General features: G+C 37.9%; 1 non-coding gene across 1 annotated transcript; it reads left to right on the top strand.

The window, feature by feature from the left end:
* The first annotated feature begins 581 nt into the window (after positions 1 to 581).
* TRNAS-GCU (transfer RNA serine (anticodon GCU)) lies at positions 582 to 663 on the top strand. The gene has a single exon. It is a non-coding gene; the product is annotated as a tRNA-Ser (tRNA).
* Positions 664 to 18,231: the final 17,568 nt, after the last annotated feature.

Raw genomic sequence — 18,231 nt, 5'->3', positions numbered from 1 at the left:
CACCAGCTTCCCTCTCCTTCTCCAAGCCCTAAATCAGATGCCAGTTTGAAGTGGCATCCCCTCCAAACACTCATGTCTTCAGAGAGAGCAGGTCACCTGAAAAGTTAACAAAATGATAGTTCTTGGACTTGGTTGCCCACTGTGGCTGTCTGCAAGTTCAAATTCCTGAAATCAAGACTTCATTGGTTTTGGGTGTGGCCTGGGCCTGGGGATGTTTAAAAGCCCCCCCATATCCGTATCCCAGAAAAACATGAGAAAATCACCCAAGAAGACATCTATTTTCAGCTCTGCCAAAGTCAATGATTATTTATTCCTCTCTCCCTTTTATTTTCCCTCATTTTCCATAGAAAGCAAAAAGGCTTATACCTTCTATCACTTTTGCAGGCATGCTGAACAGATTTACAAAGGGTAAAAGCACTTGAAATACTCTGTATTGACGGGAACATTCTGCCTAAATCTGCTGTTCAATCTTTCATCTCTCCAGATCGACTGCTGGGCCTCTGTTCTCCCGGGACTGGGGTAATAAACAGTTCTTCTGAGTACTCTTTAAATCATATATAAAAGAGGAGACAAATGCAAGTGACGAGGTGGCCGAGTGGCTAAGGCGATGGACTGCTAATCCATTGTGCTCTGCACGCGTGGGTTCGAATCCCATCCTCGTCGTTCACTTTCCCCACTGGACTGGCTTTGTGAGGTTTTAGTGCTTTGTGAGCTAAATATTTCACCGGTGGACATAAGAAAAGAAAAAGAACTCATCTGACAAGAAGATCCGAGTGTCACATAAGGGGATCTAAAAATATACATCTGTGCCTTGGAATTGGTACGCAAGTCATACTAGAGAACAAAATGTTTGTTTTGCCAATTAATGAGCAATCTGAAAGAACAGCTCCTTCCTGATGGTGTTCACGAGGCACGGAAACCTCAGCCAGACTTCTGAGTTGGCCAAACCTGGCCTGGCTGCCTGCCACAACAGTGTATTAGCTGAAGTCGGAGAGACTGGCTGCCACTGACCCCCCCCCCAACCCAACCCCGTGTAGACAAAATAAAACTGATTTCTTCAATGGCAGGGTATGTTTGGAAACATCCTGCCCTGTTCAGGCTGCCGAGCCAGCGGACACAGCTCCGCCGACCGCGGGTACGGGAGGAAGGCCACCTCGTGGAACACAGGTGCTGTCTGGCCTCTATGCCTGCCTGGGGCCCAAATGAGGGGCCCCCGTGGGTTCACGGCTGATAGGACGTGCCTTCTACAATCTGGAAGCTCCCAGAACTGGTGCTGAAAGATCCTGTCCTGAGTCATGTCAACTCTGCACCTACTTCCCTTACAGGATCTGGGGCACAATTCCATGAACACCTACTGACTTTGAGGTTTGTCAGCCACACAGCTGGATAAAAAAAGGCACGCAAGGCATGAATTAGCATGGTGTGAAAAGAAAAGTCAGTAAAAAGAGTCCAGGGTGTGAGGAGGTAGGAAAACATGTTCTGCAAGGGAGAGAGATGTTAATACATGGGGAGACAAGTGCTGGGCAAATCGACATTCCTCTTTTCCTGAAGAGTTACTCCTACTTTCACTGCACCTCGCTGTTCACAGAATTCCACAGGCCTCTCATTTCACTATGGCGGCATCAGGCAGGATGATGAGAACCTGCAGCAGTCTGCAGGAAGTCATATTTTCTAATACGAACATGACTATAAACAAATTCAGTAAAGGGCTTCCCATCCCACTGATGTTCAAATCTGTCTCACCTGCAGATCCAGATGCTGTCAGCAATGCTGACTTCTCCCCAGTGCAGGAGAAGGGAAAACTCTACTCAGTCTCCATCCAGAAGGTTTTCTTGGGGTCAATGTCTTATAATAGCCAGTTCCCACATTCTTTGCTGATGTCCTTCGGAGCTGTGACGGTCTCTGCTCTGCCCTACTGGCTTCCTAACCGCCCACCTGCCGCCACTATGGCAGAATAGTGATGCTGGGGCAAGGGGCCTTCTCCTCCCCAGTCACACTACACCCACCTACACCTGAACATTTAAATGACATACTTACAAAGGAAAATGGGACCGCTTTTGTATAATTTAAACCAGAGACACAAGTACGTGAAATGGCTTGTCCACACATGCTGTAAAACAACACACCAAAGTCTGCTTAGCAGGAAGTCGAAAAGAACGATTTTGAGATTTGTATTTATGTTAGCACATTGTTTATTTTTTTCTTATTAAAACAATGAGATAATACATGTCAGATTTTGAAAAGTATAAAAATTAGTAAAAAAGAAATAGAAACTCAATTGGTTAAGCGTCTGCCTTGGGCTCACATCACGATCTGGTTCAAGCCCCATATCGGGCTCTCCGTTCAGCAGGGAGCCTGTTTCTCCCTCTGCCTGCTGCTACCCCAGCTTGTGTGCTCTCTCTCTCTCTTTCAAATACATTGATAAAATCTTAAGAAGAAATAGAAAGCTACCAATCACGCTTCCTTTCTGATAATTACTATGATTAAAAAATATATATATATTTACATTTATGTATGAATAGATAAGTAAAATTTATAATCATGTTTGACATGCAATTTTGAATCTAGTGTTTTAGTTTTAAATTTCTTCTTCTTTTCCAATTACAAATGTGGATTATTTTTAGTATGCAAAAGTAAAATATTGCAGAAATTAAAATAAAACATAAAACTAAGACTTTCTACAACAGGTGCTGGCGAAGATGTGGAGAATGGGGAACATTTTTGCACTGTTGGTGAAAATGCAAACTGGTGCAGCACTCTGGAAAACGGTATAGAAGTTTCTCAAAAAGTTAAAAATACCCTATAATCCAGAAATTGCACTACTGGGTATTTGCCCAAAGGATACAAAAATATTAATTCAAAGGGATACATGCACCCCTATATTTATAGCAGTATTAGCTATAATAGTCAAATTATGGAAACAGTCCAAGCGTCCATTGACTGAAGAATGGATAAAGAGGATGTGGTGTATATATATATACAATGGGATATTACTCAGCCATAAAAACAGAATGAAATCTTGCTATTTGCAACAATGTGGATGCAGCTGAAGAGTATTATGCTAAGTGAAATAAGACATCCAAAGAAAGACAAATACCATATGATTTCACTCGTATGTGGAATTTAAGAAACAAAACTAATGAGCAGAGGGACAAAAAAAGAGAGACAAACCAAGAAACAGACTCTGAAAAAACGAACTGATGGTCATTAGAAGGGAGGTGGGTGGGGGATGAGATAAATAGCTCACCGGGATTAAGGAGTGCACCTGTGGTGAACCGTGGGTGTTGTATGGGGTGTTGAATTACTAAATTGTACACCTGAAACTAATATCACACTGTATGCTAAGTAACTGGAATTTAAATAAAAACTTAAAAAAAAAGACTTTCTAATAATTCCCACCCCCTCCCATCACCGTCTTTGAAGCTTTAGTGCATGATCTGACAATTATTTTTCTCTTTTCCCAATGTACATATACTCAAACTTTTGTCCAGAGGGCTTCCAATGTCATGACATGTTCTTTGAAAATACTATGCTAATGGTGACATATGTGTCATAGAAATGGACCAGAATTTGTTGATATTTTCTCCTATTGAATTTGTTTCTCCAGTTAGATTATTTAACACCTTTTACCAAGTTTGTTGCTGGGCAGACCCTTCATCTTTGGCCTCTTTGCTGGTGGCTTCCCTTAAAATAAAGTCTTTGAACAAAAATGGGAATCATAGGACGAGAACTTTCAATCAGCTTGATACATATTATTAGGCTTATATGGGCATTTTCTATATTTAGGATATACATTTGATTACAATTTTAACCAATTTAAGGTATTTGGTTAAGATATCTTTGACATTTTGAGGCATTAAATCTTCTTATTAATTTTCTCTTCAGATTTCTTTCATAGAAAGCATTTCTCCAACATGAGAGCAACTAGACTTTCACGTATTTTTCTGTATCGTAAATTCTTTTGTACTTGTTTTCATTTTTTTCCATTTCACTCTTTAATCCAATTAGACTTTTAGTAGGTCACATAATGTGAGGATGTTCTGTTTTGTTTTCTTTTTCTAAAATAAGCAAGTAATTGTTCAGCACCTCTTTAAATATATTCTTTGCTTGGAGAAGTTCTTTTAACAGTTAATCCAGGCCACCCATTTCTGGTCCATTGACCCATCGTTGATTAGGCACTGATGCTACCTGGTTTGACTTTTTGTAGCTCAAAGCATGGCAACTAAGCAGGTAGGTACTGAAGGTGCTGAACAAAAACCTGCCATTAATTGTGTGACTTTGTGAAGTGGTACATAAACTCCCTGGCTCTTGCCGAAAGAGACTTCTTATGGTCCCTCTGCATAAGGTTGTTAGAGGAAGGGAAATGTGGCTGTTCAGAAAAGTCATGGTATAGTATTTACCACAGATGGGTTACAAATGGTAGCTACTGTATGTGTTCCATTTTTTTACCTACTAAGAGGAGCCACTCCTAGTGTTCTTTTCTTTTTTTAAGTCCTGGCTATTTTGGCCTGGTTATCTTTTCAGAAAAGATTTCTCTAACATTTTCAAAAGAAATTCCATCAAGATTTTGATTAAAGTTATTCAACTGATACATTTATTTGGGAAAAACTGACATTGTGCCATAATCACTTATCCTCTGTCTCACATGATATGTCTTCCAATTTCTAAGATTTTATGATTTTCAGGCAAATTCTGTGGTGTTTATGTTTTACTTTTGCACATTATTCTTAAAGTCATTCTTTTGTTTTGGGTTTTTTTTTCTCATGTGATTCATACATTTTCTTATCTTTTTTAAATAAATGATTGTATTTGGAAAGCTATTTAGTTCTGGTATATTTGCTTTGTATCTAGCAACATTACCTTATTTTGGTATTCTAAAACTGTAACTGATTGTTCAGGCTTTCTAAAAATTAAGTCATATCATCTGCAAACAATAACTATGCTATCCCTTCTCTTCAGTTCATGCCTCTCCTCTCATGTATCCTAGAGAATCAACTACAGCACCAGAACAACGCTGGAAACAGTAGTGTCAGAAGTCATCCTGCAGAGCAGAGTAGCCCTTTCTTTACTTTCTATCTCTGCTTCTATGCTGAGCAACCTTGCATCCACTCTTCCCTGCACCTCAGTTTCTACATTGGTTTAAGGTAGATATTAACAGCACTTACCTAAGAGGTAGCTCATTGGTGAGCGCTGATCAATCCTTCCTGTCATTCATTACTGCATCTGCCTATACACGCTCTCCTTCTTTCTCTCTTTACTCATTCGACATTTCGCCTTCCACCTGGACTCTTTCTCTCTTTTTTATAGTGAGCCCCTCAGATGGCCATTATTTCTGGGGCCGGATTTTACCATCTCTCCGAAACTGCTCATTTTTTCCTCTCTCACCAGAAGAAAGCTGTTGCCTGTCCACACTGTTGGGGCTGGGAGCCTCCTCTTGAGATTCAGTTCCAGGCTGGGGGGTTGAGAGAAAGAACTGAAATCCCTTTGTGGTTTGATAAATTCAGAATTGTGGCATCTTTTTTTTTAATGATCTTACATCTTTATTTTTTTATAATAATTTTTATTATGTTATGTTAGTCACCATACAGTACATCCCTAGTTTTTGATGTAATGTTCCATGATTCATTACTTGTGTATAACACCCAGTGCACCATGCATTACGTGCCCTCCTTAATTGTGGCATCTTGTAAAGATCTTCAATGCAGGAAATTCTGGAAAGACACGGTCAGGCTTTGGATTCAGTGATTTGAGGGAACTTCAAATATAAGCTGTGATGAATTAGCAGGGGATTTTCAGTTATAATGCTGCCACATATTAACATTCTAGATTCCTGACCACAGACTATGATCACTGTATTATTTACAAATGTTTGCCCTTTCTAATAATTTCTCTCCAAAAAGAAGATAAATCATAATTTGAGCATTTTGGTCTTGGTCTGTGGCCACATACGACCATCCTTATGGTTCATCTTTGTGATTCGCATCTCATGAGAAACAAGAGTTATGTAACAATCAGCTTCAAGATTAATTCAACCCTGATCTTGTTTTGTTTCAATTTAACAATTCCACAATGGTGTATCAGTCCATCAATCAAGAATATGAGGAAGAGAGATGACAGCAAATTGGATGAAGCTGAGAGATGGATATAAAAATATTCTTATTGCCAAGTTCTGTGTTTCAGCCTAAAAGTGAATTATTCGATAAAAAGACTCAAAAGTTGCAATAATTCCTCCTGGTGACTTGCTTTAAAGTGGGTGGGGTGGGGCGCCTGGGTGGCACAGCGGTTGAGCGTCTGCCTTCGGCTCAGGGCGTGATCCCGGCATTATGGGATCGAGCCCCACATCAGGCTCCTCCGCTATGAGCCTGCTTCTTCCTCTCCCACTCGCCTTGCTTGTGTTCCCTCTCTCGCTGGCTGTCTCTATCTCTGTCGAATAAATAAAATAAAAAATCTTTAAAAAAAAATAAAAAATAAAGTGGGTGGGGTGAGGGCTGGTGAGTAGCAGGTGTTGAGACTGGGAGGGAGAAGGACCTGAACATGGTTCCTTGGGGCCAAATGAATCCCAAAGGCAGCCTGAAGTGTCACTTACTGGTTGTGTGGCCCCGGGCAATTTGCTTTTCTTCTTGCCATAGTTTCCACATTTGTAAAATGGGAATAATAATAGGATGCATAGGGTTATTACAAAATTTCATTTAGTTACTATGTATAAAATGCTGAGGACAGTGCCTGACTCGGGGTTAAGTGTTATGTAAATATCTGTTTAAAATTTCCAGTGAGACTGTTGGATGCTGTAGGGAGTTAATGGGCTGGGGAGAGCCACAACAGGATTCTGATGGTCCATTTCATGTAGGTAATGGTGAGGGTGGATCTGAGAAGGACCAGAAGTCTAGGTAGTTGCAGCAGCTGCCAGGCCAGGCCTCAGGTCATCAGCAGACCATTCTGTGAGGTGACGGCAGATACAGCTCTACACATGGGGAAAGGGCTTTAAAGAGCTGAGAAGACCTGTCCAAAGCCCAGATGAACAGGCGGTCAGGTGAAGGCATGGTACAGGGCATGGTGACAGAATTCGGTGTGTCCAGGAAGATGCTGAATGGGGCTCCATCGCGTCCCAGCTGGGCTGGGAGGTCTTCTTCCAACACAAACAGACATGATCCTGCTGCTGGTAACACTGCTAATTCACAGCAAGAAGAAATGAGCAAACAGAAGGTAGGAAAGAGATGAGAGGAGAAACACCACAGGAAAACACTTCTCTTGACTGTGTTCTCTGATTATAGGAGTCCAAAAGAAATACCTGTGGGAGGAAGGAATTCCACTAAATGTAGAAATACATGATTTGTATGGAATGAGTTCCATGAAAAATAAATCTCCCTTCACTGACTAAAAATGCATTATATTTATTCAACAATCATTTCAACAATGAAGTAAAATATGACCCATTACAATATTTATCTCCATTTTTTTTTACAATTTTTGAGATGACAAATCCATCATAACTAGGCTATGAATCTAAATTTTGCTAACTTGACAACAATCAAAACACCGAACAGCCCAATTTAAAAATGGTCCAAGGAGCTGAATAGACACTTCTACAAGGAAGATATTTAAATGGCCAATTAACAGTTAAAATGATGCTCAGTATCACTAATCATAAGGGAAATGCAAATCAAAAGTGCAGTTTGATACCTCTTCACAGGTATTGGGATGGCTGTTACAAAAGAAAACAAAAACAAAGACCAAAATAGCAAGTTATGGCAAGAACGTGGAGAAATTGGAGCCCTGGTGCATACTGGTGGGGATGTAAAATGATGCAGCTGCTGTGGAAAACAGTATGGTGGTTCTTAAAAAAATTAAGTATAGATTTACCATATGATCCAGCAATTCCACTTCTCGGTATACACACCAAAGAATTGAAAGCAGGGACTTTAAGAGGTATTTGTATATCAATGTTTATAACAATATTACTCACAACTGCCAAAAGGTAGAAGCACTCAGAGTGTCCATTGACCGATAAATGGATGAACAAAATGTGGTATTGCATATAATGGATAATTCAGCTTTTTTTAAAAAGGGAATTTTGATATATGCTATGACATGGATGGACTTTGAAAACATTATGCTAAGTGAAATAACCCAGACACAAAAGGACAAATATTGTATGATATTTGTATCATTTATTTGACGTACCTAGAATAGTCAAATTCATGGAAACAGAAATGGAATGATGATTTTCAAGGGCTGGAGGAATGGGGCTAGGGGAGTTGTTGTTTAATGGATATAGAGATTTAGTTTGTGATGATAAAAGAAGTTCTGGAGATGGATGGTGGTGATGGTACAGAGCAATGTGAATGCACTTAATGCCACTGAACTATACCCTAGGAAACGGTCAAAATGGTCCATTTTATATTATGTAGCTCTTATCACACACAAAAATTCTCTGTACTATGACACATCCCAACTGCCACCTGTCTTATCAATGATCCACTATCTTCATGTAGACATTGATATTATGAATTTTCATCCCAGCAAGAAGAGTAGCAAGGAAATATTAATTGCAAATATTGGGAAATGTGTCAACAAATCAGCTCTAATAAGAGCTGAAGTTACCCTCATATTGCTACTCATTACCTTAAATGACTTGGTTGATTGGTGTGTCTGCCTTCAGAATTATTTTTTAAACTTCAGAATGTTATATATAAAATTTATAAAATTCCCAATGCCATTGGCTCACATTTTGACTTTAGCGTTTGTTTGTTGGAGGGGAAAGATTAAAATGGTTCTAAATATGAGAAAGAATCACTGGAAATTATGCAGAATTTCAGTGCATGGTAAGGAAAGTTTTAAATATATCTAAAATGAATAGATTCACTTAGCTTACTCACCCTGAATCAAGGCATCTGCATTTAGAAATATAAGCCTACTTCTAACCCATTTTGAAAGTTGTCAAAGCATGTTTATGGATCTCTCTGTAAGAAAAGCAGCATTTTTACAGGCAAATTTTTCTTCTTAAAAAAAAATCAAAATGTTATGCTTAAACTGAGCTTGAAATCTAGCCTTGACTTAAATATTACCCCAATGAGCAATTCTAGGTACATTTCCTTCTCTGGCACAATGAACAAGCCTTGGAAAGTTAGAGGGCCAGCAGGGCTCTTTGGGGAAATGCTTTAAAAATCCTCAAGAAAGGCCAGAAGAGACTGTTTGCCCCTTGTGCTTATTCCACCTTTTAAAAGATCATTTCCTCTCCAACACTTTAAGCAGAGTAATCATAGCAGGGGTTAGAGAAGCTCTACTTCAATCTTTGGGATGTTGAAACTTTCCATGTGATTCCAAATTCTGTCTTTGGATCTTTTTTAAAATATTTTTTTTTTATTATATTATGTTAGTCTCCATACAGTACATCCCTGGTTTCCGATGTAAAGCTCGATGCTTCATTAGTTGAATTTTAATAGGAGCAGAAATTGCTAATTTGGCCTGGGCAGGTGGTTTGTAGGAATGGGAAGTCCTGGGAACCACCTGTCGTGGTAGGAGCAGAGTGCTTATTCCATTCATGTAAGTAAATGCAGACAGAATACCACTGTCTTGCCAGGCATTTACCCTTCAGTGAGGGGATGGGGGGCTGTCCGTGGAGGACGGTGAAAGTTAGGAAAACCTGATTTCCATAATATGAAAATGTAGCTTGGAAATTAGACAGGTGAATTCAGTCAAAAATGGCCCCCCAAATGATGCAAAGGATATTTTTCCCTGAATAATCTGTTTTTTGATAAAAAATCAACTTGTTTTATATGCTTTAGCCCTACTCTTTTTCTACTTCCAATTTATCTAAACAGAATTTTATAGAATTGGGCTTTAAAAAACAGTGGCATTAGCTACTATTCATTAAGTTCATGCACTGAGTTAGGCACTGTGCAAAAATCTATTATTTCAATTAGTTCTCACAACAATTCCATGATGCAGTCACAATTATGATTCCAAGTTTACCAATAAGGACATTAAGTTTCAAAGAATGTACATGAATTCCCCAAGTGATGAAGCTAGGATTTAAATGCAAGGCTTGTCTTATTCCAGAGCCATTGCTCTTGACTCCTATATTAGATTACCAGTCTGTATTAGTGGATCTTACCATACAATAAAGCCATGGCTATTACTGAATTGTATCAAAATAGTATGTTTATAACCTTAAACTTTACAGCTTTTGAAAAGACAGAATGCTGAAAAAAAAAAGCCATGCTAAAAATTGTATTTTAAAATAGCGTTTCCTTGGAACCTGTAAGCCTAGTCTAGGGCCAATTAATTTTGGGATCCACAATGGTCTTTAGCATAATGTATGCCTTGAGAAGTCTTGTAGGTAAAAGATGTTTAGTATGTGAATTAATTGGCTTTTACCACAAAAATGTTGCATAACAACCCCCCACTCCCAATCAGCAGCTTACAATTATGTCTTTCTTGCAAGTCTGCAGGTCAGCTGTGTTGGCTCAGGTGGAAACTGCGGGTCATACATAGACCTGGTGTGTATGTACATATTTCTGTGAGCCAGGCTGAAGGAGCAGTGCTTACCTGGAGAAGTCTTTTCCCATGATGGTGGGCAGAAGTTCAAGAGACCAAGTCAAACCACACATATGATTTGAATTTAAATCTTCTGCTTGGATGTGGCATGGATCATGTCCACTCACATCCCATTGGTCTAAGCAAGTCACACGACTAAGCCCAACAACCATGTGGTGGTGGGGACACAGGTCCTCCCATGGAGCAGGGAGAGAAGATCTGTATATTTATTTAACATTAATACATTCCACACTGATGCTATATGATCAGATAATTCACTAAGTTATATTATCACACAAAACTCTTCTTAAAAACAAAAAAACACTTTTTCTCCAAATCTCAAGATGCAACTGTTCCCTAAGCAGAATTTTTGATGAGTTGTAAAAAAAATCTCTTATTTGCAAGTACTATGTTTTAATTAACAGAAATATAAAATAGCCTCCGATGTGAGGTTTTTTCCCAGAGAAAATAATTAAAGCATAATAACACTTTGAATTTGCAAAGACTCTTTACTTCAAAGAATTTTATTGGCTGACACAGTGATATATTTTTGTTCTATTCTCAAAACAGCCTGTGGATAAACTGTTACAATCCATTTATTACAAGCAGAAAACCTGAGTCCCATAGATATTGGGAATTTTCCAACTTAGAGCAGTAGTACTAGTCCAAAATCCTAGGTTTCCATCTCCCCCGTCACCTCAGAAAACCATGCCTCATAGTCATGTGAGTTCACTTGTATCAAAATGATATAAGCTGCACTTAATAGGTTTAGAAGTTACAAGATCAGCTTTTCTGTGAAGTTTATTTAAAATGTGTTTCAGACCTATATTAACCAGAATAAAACACACTAAGGAATAAAAAAGAAGTATCCAGATAGTTTAAAAGAAAATAAGACCATTATCCTGAAAACCTATTTATCAAACTATATTTGAAGTATAAAAGTTTTTCTTGATCTAGCTGAGTTTTCCCCAAGGATAAAGTTGTTGTCCAAAAAATAATGATAGGCCTCTCCTCCTTTTTCTTGGTTTATAATCACCTAGGAAATAATGGTGGCTCTCACTGTCTTCCCCCTTTTTATCTTTCAAGGGGACCAAAAAAGAAACAAACAAACAAGCAACAAACAAAAAAACACAACCTCTTTTTGCGTCTTTCACCTATAGCCAAATAGACATACTGACACAGACTTCCAAATATTGAATCATGGGTCCATCTTGGTTATTCTCTTATAGCAAAAGGGATCTGGGAAATGATCATTGGTTATAAAGAATAAATAAGGAAAACAAAACAAATCATAAAATGGCAATCCTAAAGGCATGAAAAACTCTGTGCCGTGAATTGGCTGGGACGTGTGCTAGTCTAACCTGGCCTGTGCTGGTTGTGTGACTCTCCCACACCATAACCCTGCCCCACTGCAAATCCCCTGGGTTAAAGAGTCATCGATGCCTTCCTTGCCTTAGTCATTTTCTTTCTGGAACCCAAGAGAAAGAGTGAAGCTGTAGGTGAGGGGTGTGGGGGAAATGAAGTATAAGAAAAAGAAAACAGCTCCAATAGGATAAAGACTGAAAGAAACTAAATCACCTTGGGACTATTTCTAAATAAGGTAGATATGTGAGGATTAAATGGAGCAGGAAATAATCTGTCTTCTATATTAAGCTCAAAATGTGGTATGGTGTAGAGAAAAGCAGATAGATTTTGCTGAATTCATATCATGACTATACTTCTAACCAGCTGTGTCACTTTGGACTGGTTTATTCAGTGATCCTTGGGTTATCTGAAAAATGAATATAACAGCAATTACCTGGCAGCTTTATCATTACTGTGACAATTAACTGAGATACTGTGTAAACTGTGAACTGTGACCAGCGGGCTGAAAATGAACTAAAAATGTCTTTTGTGTCTTACAGAAAATACTTTAAATTTGGAATTAGTTGCCAACATTTAAAATTTAGAAATTTCACTTGAAAATTTAGATTTTAGGCTTTTCTTAAAAATTTGGAAGACCTGCTGTTTTGGTTTTCTATTGCTGTCTAACAAACCACTACAAAACCTAATGACTTAAAAAAAGGGGGGGGGGACACAATCATTTCTTTTGCTCACAAATCTGCAATTTGGGTAGAGCTCAGTGTGGAAAGGTCATTCACTCAAAATCACATCATATTCGCCAATAGTAGCTCACTGGAAGCTGGAAGATCCACTTTAAAAAAAAAAAGATTTTATTTATTTATTTGACAGAGAGAGACAGCCAGCCAGCGAGAGAGGGAACACAAGCAGGGAGAGTGGGAGAGGAAGAAGCAGGCTCCCAGATCACTGGGATCACGCCCTGAGCCAAAGGCAGATGCTTAACGACTGCGCCACCCAGGCGCCCCTGGAAGATCCACTTCTAAGATGGCTTTCTCTCATGGCTGGAGAGTTAGTGCTGGCTGTGGGCAGGGAGCTCATCCAGAACTCAGGGTTTGGAGCTTCAGTCTCTCTCTTGACATGGGCCCCCATGGGTTCTGGCCTTACTCATACCAGGCTTACTCTCTTGAGGATCAATGTCCCAAGAGAGAGCCAAACAGAAGTTATATTGCCTTTTATGACCTAACCTTGGACATCATATAGTATCACTTCTACTACAGTGTATTTGTAGAATCTCTCCCCCCAAGGTTTCAAAAGGAGGAACCATAGACTTCAGTTCCTAATGGGCAAAGGCAAAGTTCTTGAAGAGCATATGGATTGGAAATATTGTTACGATCATTTCTACAAAGTATAATCTATCATACCTGGTACATTGGGCTTGTGTTTTTACATAGCCACAGTCAGTGGGATCTGAGTTGTAGTTGTGCCATTAACAGGTCCTGAAATTACTTCCCCTTCCTGGCTACCCAACATTCACCCTGATCATTAGCTCCACTTATTAGGCTAGGAATTTACACTATTATCTCCATACACCGAAGTTTAGAGAAAAATGAAGTATCAGCCTGCTACACTAACTACAGTAGATTTGCTTTGCCCAGCTGTGAAGAACAACGGGTTAAATAAGGAAGGGGGTGGATTTATGGAAAAAGTTGCTGTGACCCAGAGTTCCAAATGCACTTTTAAAACTGTATTTTTTGACCTCTGAAAAAAGAAAAAGCCTAGGCAACATAATATTTGAAAAGAAGAACAAGGTTCTTCAAAATTGAAGAACTCACATATTCATATTGCAGATCAGTGGGCTCTGCAAAATCAGGTGGTTTGAAGGATAAGGCAGAGTTATGGGTGACCCGGTTTAGTAGTAAAGGAGTGCTAAGCCACAAAGACCAGGAGAGAAGTCTTTTTCTTTTTCTTTTTTTGTTTTTATTTTTATTTTCTTCTTTCTTCTTTCTTTCTTTCTTTCTTTCTTTCTTTCTTTCTTTCTTTCTTTCTTTCTTTTTCTTTCTTTTTTTAAGATTTATTTATTTATTTATTTGACAGAGACAGACAGCGAGAGAGGGAACACAACCAGGGGGAGTGGGAGAGGAAGAAGCAGGCTCCTAGTGGAGGAGACTGATGTGGGGCTCGATCCCAGAACGCCGGGATCACGCCCTGAGCCGAAGGCAGACGCTTAATGACTGTGCCACCCAGGCACCCCTCTTTCTTTCTTTTTCTTTCTTTCTTTCTTTCTTTCTTTCTTTCTTTCTTTCTTTCTTTCTTTCTTTCTTTCTTATCCTTTCTTTTTTCTTCTCTCCCCACCCCCACCCCTGCCGGCTTCAGGCATTTAAGGGAATCTCTGTCAGGTCACTGTTGACCACCAAGACAATAATTCAGAGACTTCAGAAACCACACACAACCAGAAATATAATCTTTGTGAAAATGGTTGAGAAAAGGCAAAAAACACATAACTCCTTTAATAAACCGCTTTAACAAACCTAAGCAGTCAGCACCAGCAAACTCTGGGGAAAGGGGAGAAACTGATTTCTAGCGTTACCACCTTATAATACCAAAATGTCTAGTTTTCAACAAAAAATTTTATAAGACATTTGAACAAACATGGAAGTATGGTCCATTTATAGGAGAAAATTAAATCAACAGAAACCATACTTCAGGACTTACTAGGCAAAGATTTTAAATCAGCTGCGTTAAATATAAACAAAGAACCAGAAAAAAACAGAGAAACAATGTAAAAACAAAATGAAAAGTTCAATAAAGTGATATAAGCAACTCATTGCATATGCACCCAGTGCCCGAGTGGCTCAGTGAGTTGAACGTCCTACTCTTGATCTTGGCTCAGGTCATGATCACAGGGTTGTGAAATCAAGCCTTGTGTGGGGCTCCATGCTTAGTGTGGGGCCTGCTTGTCTTTCCCCACCCTGCTGCCCCTCCCAGCTTGCTCACTTGTGTGTGCATATGAGCTCTCTCCACATAAATAAAATCTTTAAAAAATTATAAAATAAAAGAAAAAAGAAAAGAAAGAACCAAGTGGTCTCACACTTCCTGAATTCAAAACTTACTACAAAGCTACAGTATGGAAAATAGTGTGGTACTTCCCTAACATAGATATATAGACCAATGGACTAAAATTGAGAGTCCAAAATAAAACCATACACCTACAGCCAACAGACTTTCAATCAGAGTATAAAAACCATTCACTGGGGGGAAAGGATGGTCTCTACAACAAATGGTACTGGAACTGGATATTCAAACAAAAAAATAAAGTTGGATCCCTACTTTATACTATATACAAAAATCCACTCATAAGATCAATAATCTAAATATAAAAATTAAAACAATTTAAAATTTAGAAGAGCACATAGGGGTAAATCTTTTATGAATTTGGATTTGACAATGATGTCTTGTATATGATGCCATAACACAAATAACCAAAGGAAAACATACATTGAACCCCATCAATAATTTTGCAATTCAAAGGACTAAAAAGAAAATGGGGGGTGGGGGAATGGGATAGACCGGTGATGGGTAGTAAGGAGGGCACGTATTGCATGGTGCACTGGGTGTTATACACAACTAATGAATCATCGAGCCTTACATCGGAAACCGGGGATGTACTGTATGGTGACTAACATAATATAATTTAAAAAAATCATTAAAATAAAAAAAAAGAAAATGAAAAGACACCCACACAATGGTACATAATATCTAGAAATCATATATCTGTTAGAGTTTTAATGTCCAGAATAAATAATGGAATGTGTAAAACTCAATAGCAAAAAGGCAAACAACCTGATACAGATACAGTTCAACCAGTTGCACATTTTCTTTATAATTAAATGAGGAACTTCTCGGGGAAAATAACATTATTATAACCTTATGTCAAGTCCTACAGGTAGTTTACATACTTCAAATGATGCCATCATCCCCAGAAGCTTATAAGGAAAGTCTCAGTATTCCTTATTGTATGTGTATGAAGACTTAGGCTCAGCTAATTTAAGTGATGCCCAAATTCACTGGCTGGTGAGAGACAGAAACAAGACTCAAACCCTGACTGTCTGTACTTCTCACTGTGATTCCCCACCCCTACCCCCAACCCCCCCCCCCCCCATTAGACCTTGCTGGAGATACCAGATTATGTTCTAACTTAGTGAAAGCTAAATGAATACTAATAGATTACAAATAGTAATTGACCAATTACTATTATTACTATAAAGTACAATGCTAGCTGTCTTATTGTAGATGCCCTTTATCAAGCTGAAGAAATTTCCTTCTATTTCTTGGTTCTTGGGTATTATGAAAGAGTGGGTTTTTTTTTTCAGTACATTTTCTGCATTTCTTGAAATGATCTCATGGTTTTGTTTTATTCTATTAATAGTGTGTATTTTTTATTGATCTTTATATGTTTGAACTAACCTTGCATTTGGATAGATCTCGCTTGATCATGCTGTATAATCTTTTTTATATGGTGTTGAATTTGTTTTCTAGTATTTGTTAAGATGCTTGGCTCTGTATTCATCATGATTTCTTTTTTGACCCATTGATTTCTTGAGTGTAGTGTCTAATTTCCATATATTTGTGCATTTCCCAATTTTCCTTCTATTATTGGTTTCTAATATCCTGTTGTAGTATGAGAAAAAAATTGTATTATTTTAATTCTTTTATATTTATTGAGACTTTTTTTAGGGCCTAGCAGTTTATTGTGGACATTGTTCCATGTGTACTTCAAAATAATGTGTACTTTGTTGTTGTTGATTGGAATGTTCTTTAGGAGTTTGTTATGTCTTACTGGTTTATGTTGTTTTCAAGTTGTCTAGCTCCTTGTTAATTTTGTCTTATTGTTCTATCCATTACCAAAATCTTCAACCATTATTATTGAATTTTCTATTTCTCCCTTTGATTCTTTCAATTTTTGCCTCAGGTATTTTGTGACTCTGTTGTTAGATGCATATGTATTTAAAATTGTCATATCTTCTTGATAAATTGACCCTTTTATAATATATAATGTTCTTCTTTGTCTCTTGAAACAATTTTTGACTTAAGATTATTTTGTCTGAAAATAGTATGGCCAGTTTGGTTGTCTTTTCATTACAGCGCATGGCATATGTTCCCCGTCCATTCAGGGTGAAAAGATGGACACTCAAATTCCTTCCATAATATGAAAAGATATAAACAAAGAATCCACAAATACATAATATGTATAGCCATCAAAAAGGGTCAAAAACCTTGCAGATGTCAAACTCATACAGGTGATAGGAAATGAGAATCCAACACACAAAGGAACAAAGATCATGAAAGGATAACTTGCCAAAAATGAAGTAAAAATTAAATTTAATTAAAATTAAAGAAATACAAGTTAATGTTGATTCAAGTATTGATCATGCCTGGTGTTGGTCAATGAACTATTTATTATCAAACCACACAAATACAGATATGGAGTGAAAATGTTTAAAAATTTTCTAGTAATTTGGCATTGTCTTGGTATCCATAAGTGTCATCAGCAGACTTGTTGAATTCCAAGGCAAGTTTAGGTGATGTCAGACTCTCATGATTTACATACAAGTGGCTCCATGTGGGTCCTGGTTATATGCAGGAGGTTCACATCACAGTCCACGAGATTGGAAGTAAAATACAATACTGGTGCTTTGCCTTGGATGGCTTAAGACACACTGAATTAAGAAAACATGATTAGAAGATTTTCCTTGTCAAAATACAAAGTTTTACAGGGGTGTCTAGGTAGTTCAGTTGGTTAAGCATAAGAGGTGTGTAGCCTGCTTAAGATTCTCTCTCCCCCTTTTCCTCTGCCCCTCCCCCACTCTATCTCCCTCTCTAATATATATAAAGTTTCACACACACACAAAAAGAAGGACTCCTATACTGGCATTTTTGTGAATGAGCACTTCTAGATAAAAATGTAGTTTATACAATTGCTAATGAAAGCAATTTAATAGCACATATGTAGACCTAAAATTATCTATAATCATTGAATTATTAATTCTACTATGAATCCTATAGACAATACTTACTGCTTAAGAATTACACAGGACAACAATTATTATCTTATGAAAAGAGTAGAAAACCATAACTAAAACTCCTAACGATAAGGAGAAGCTAAATTTATGTATATATTCACATGTTGAAACACTACATAAATATTATATATGCTTATAAAGGTTTAAAGGCCAAGCTCTGTAATAATAAAATAATATGCATTGGTTTTGGAAAATACAAGAAAAAATATAAGAAAATAAAACTCAATAATTTCAACACTCAAAGGTAAAAACTTAATATTTTGGTGCAACTTCT

Source organism: Ursus arctos, unplaced genomic scaffold (assembly GCF_023065955.2).
Source record: "Ursus arctos isolate Adak ecotype North America unplaced genomic scaffold, UrsArc2.0 scaffold_16, whole genome shotgun sequence".
Lineage (NCBI taxonomy): Eukaryota > Metazoa > Chordata > Mammalia > Carnivora > Ursidae > Ursus > Ursus arctos.
This window is presented reverse-complemented; position numbering and strand designations above follow the sequence as displayed.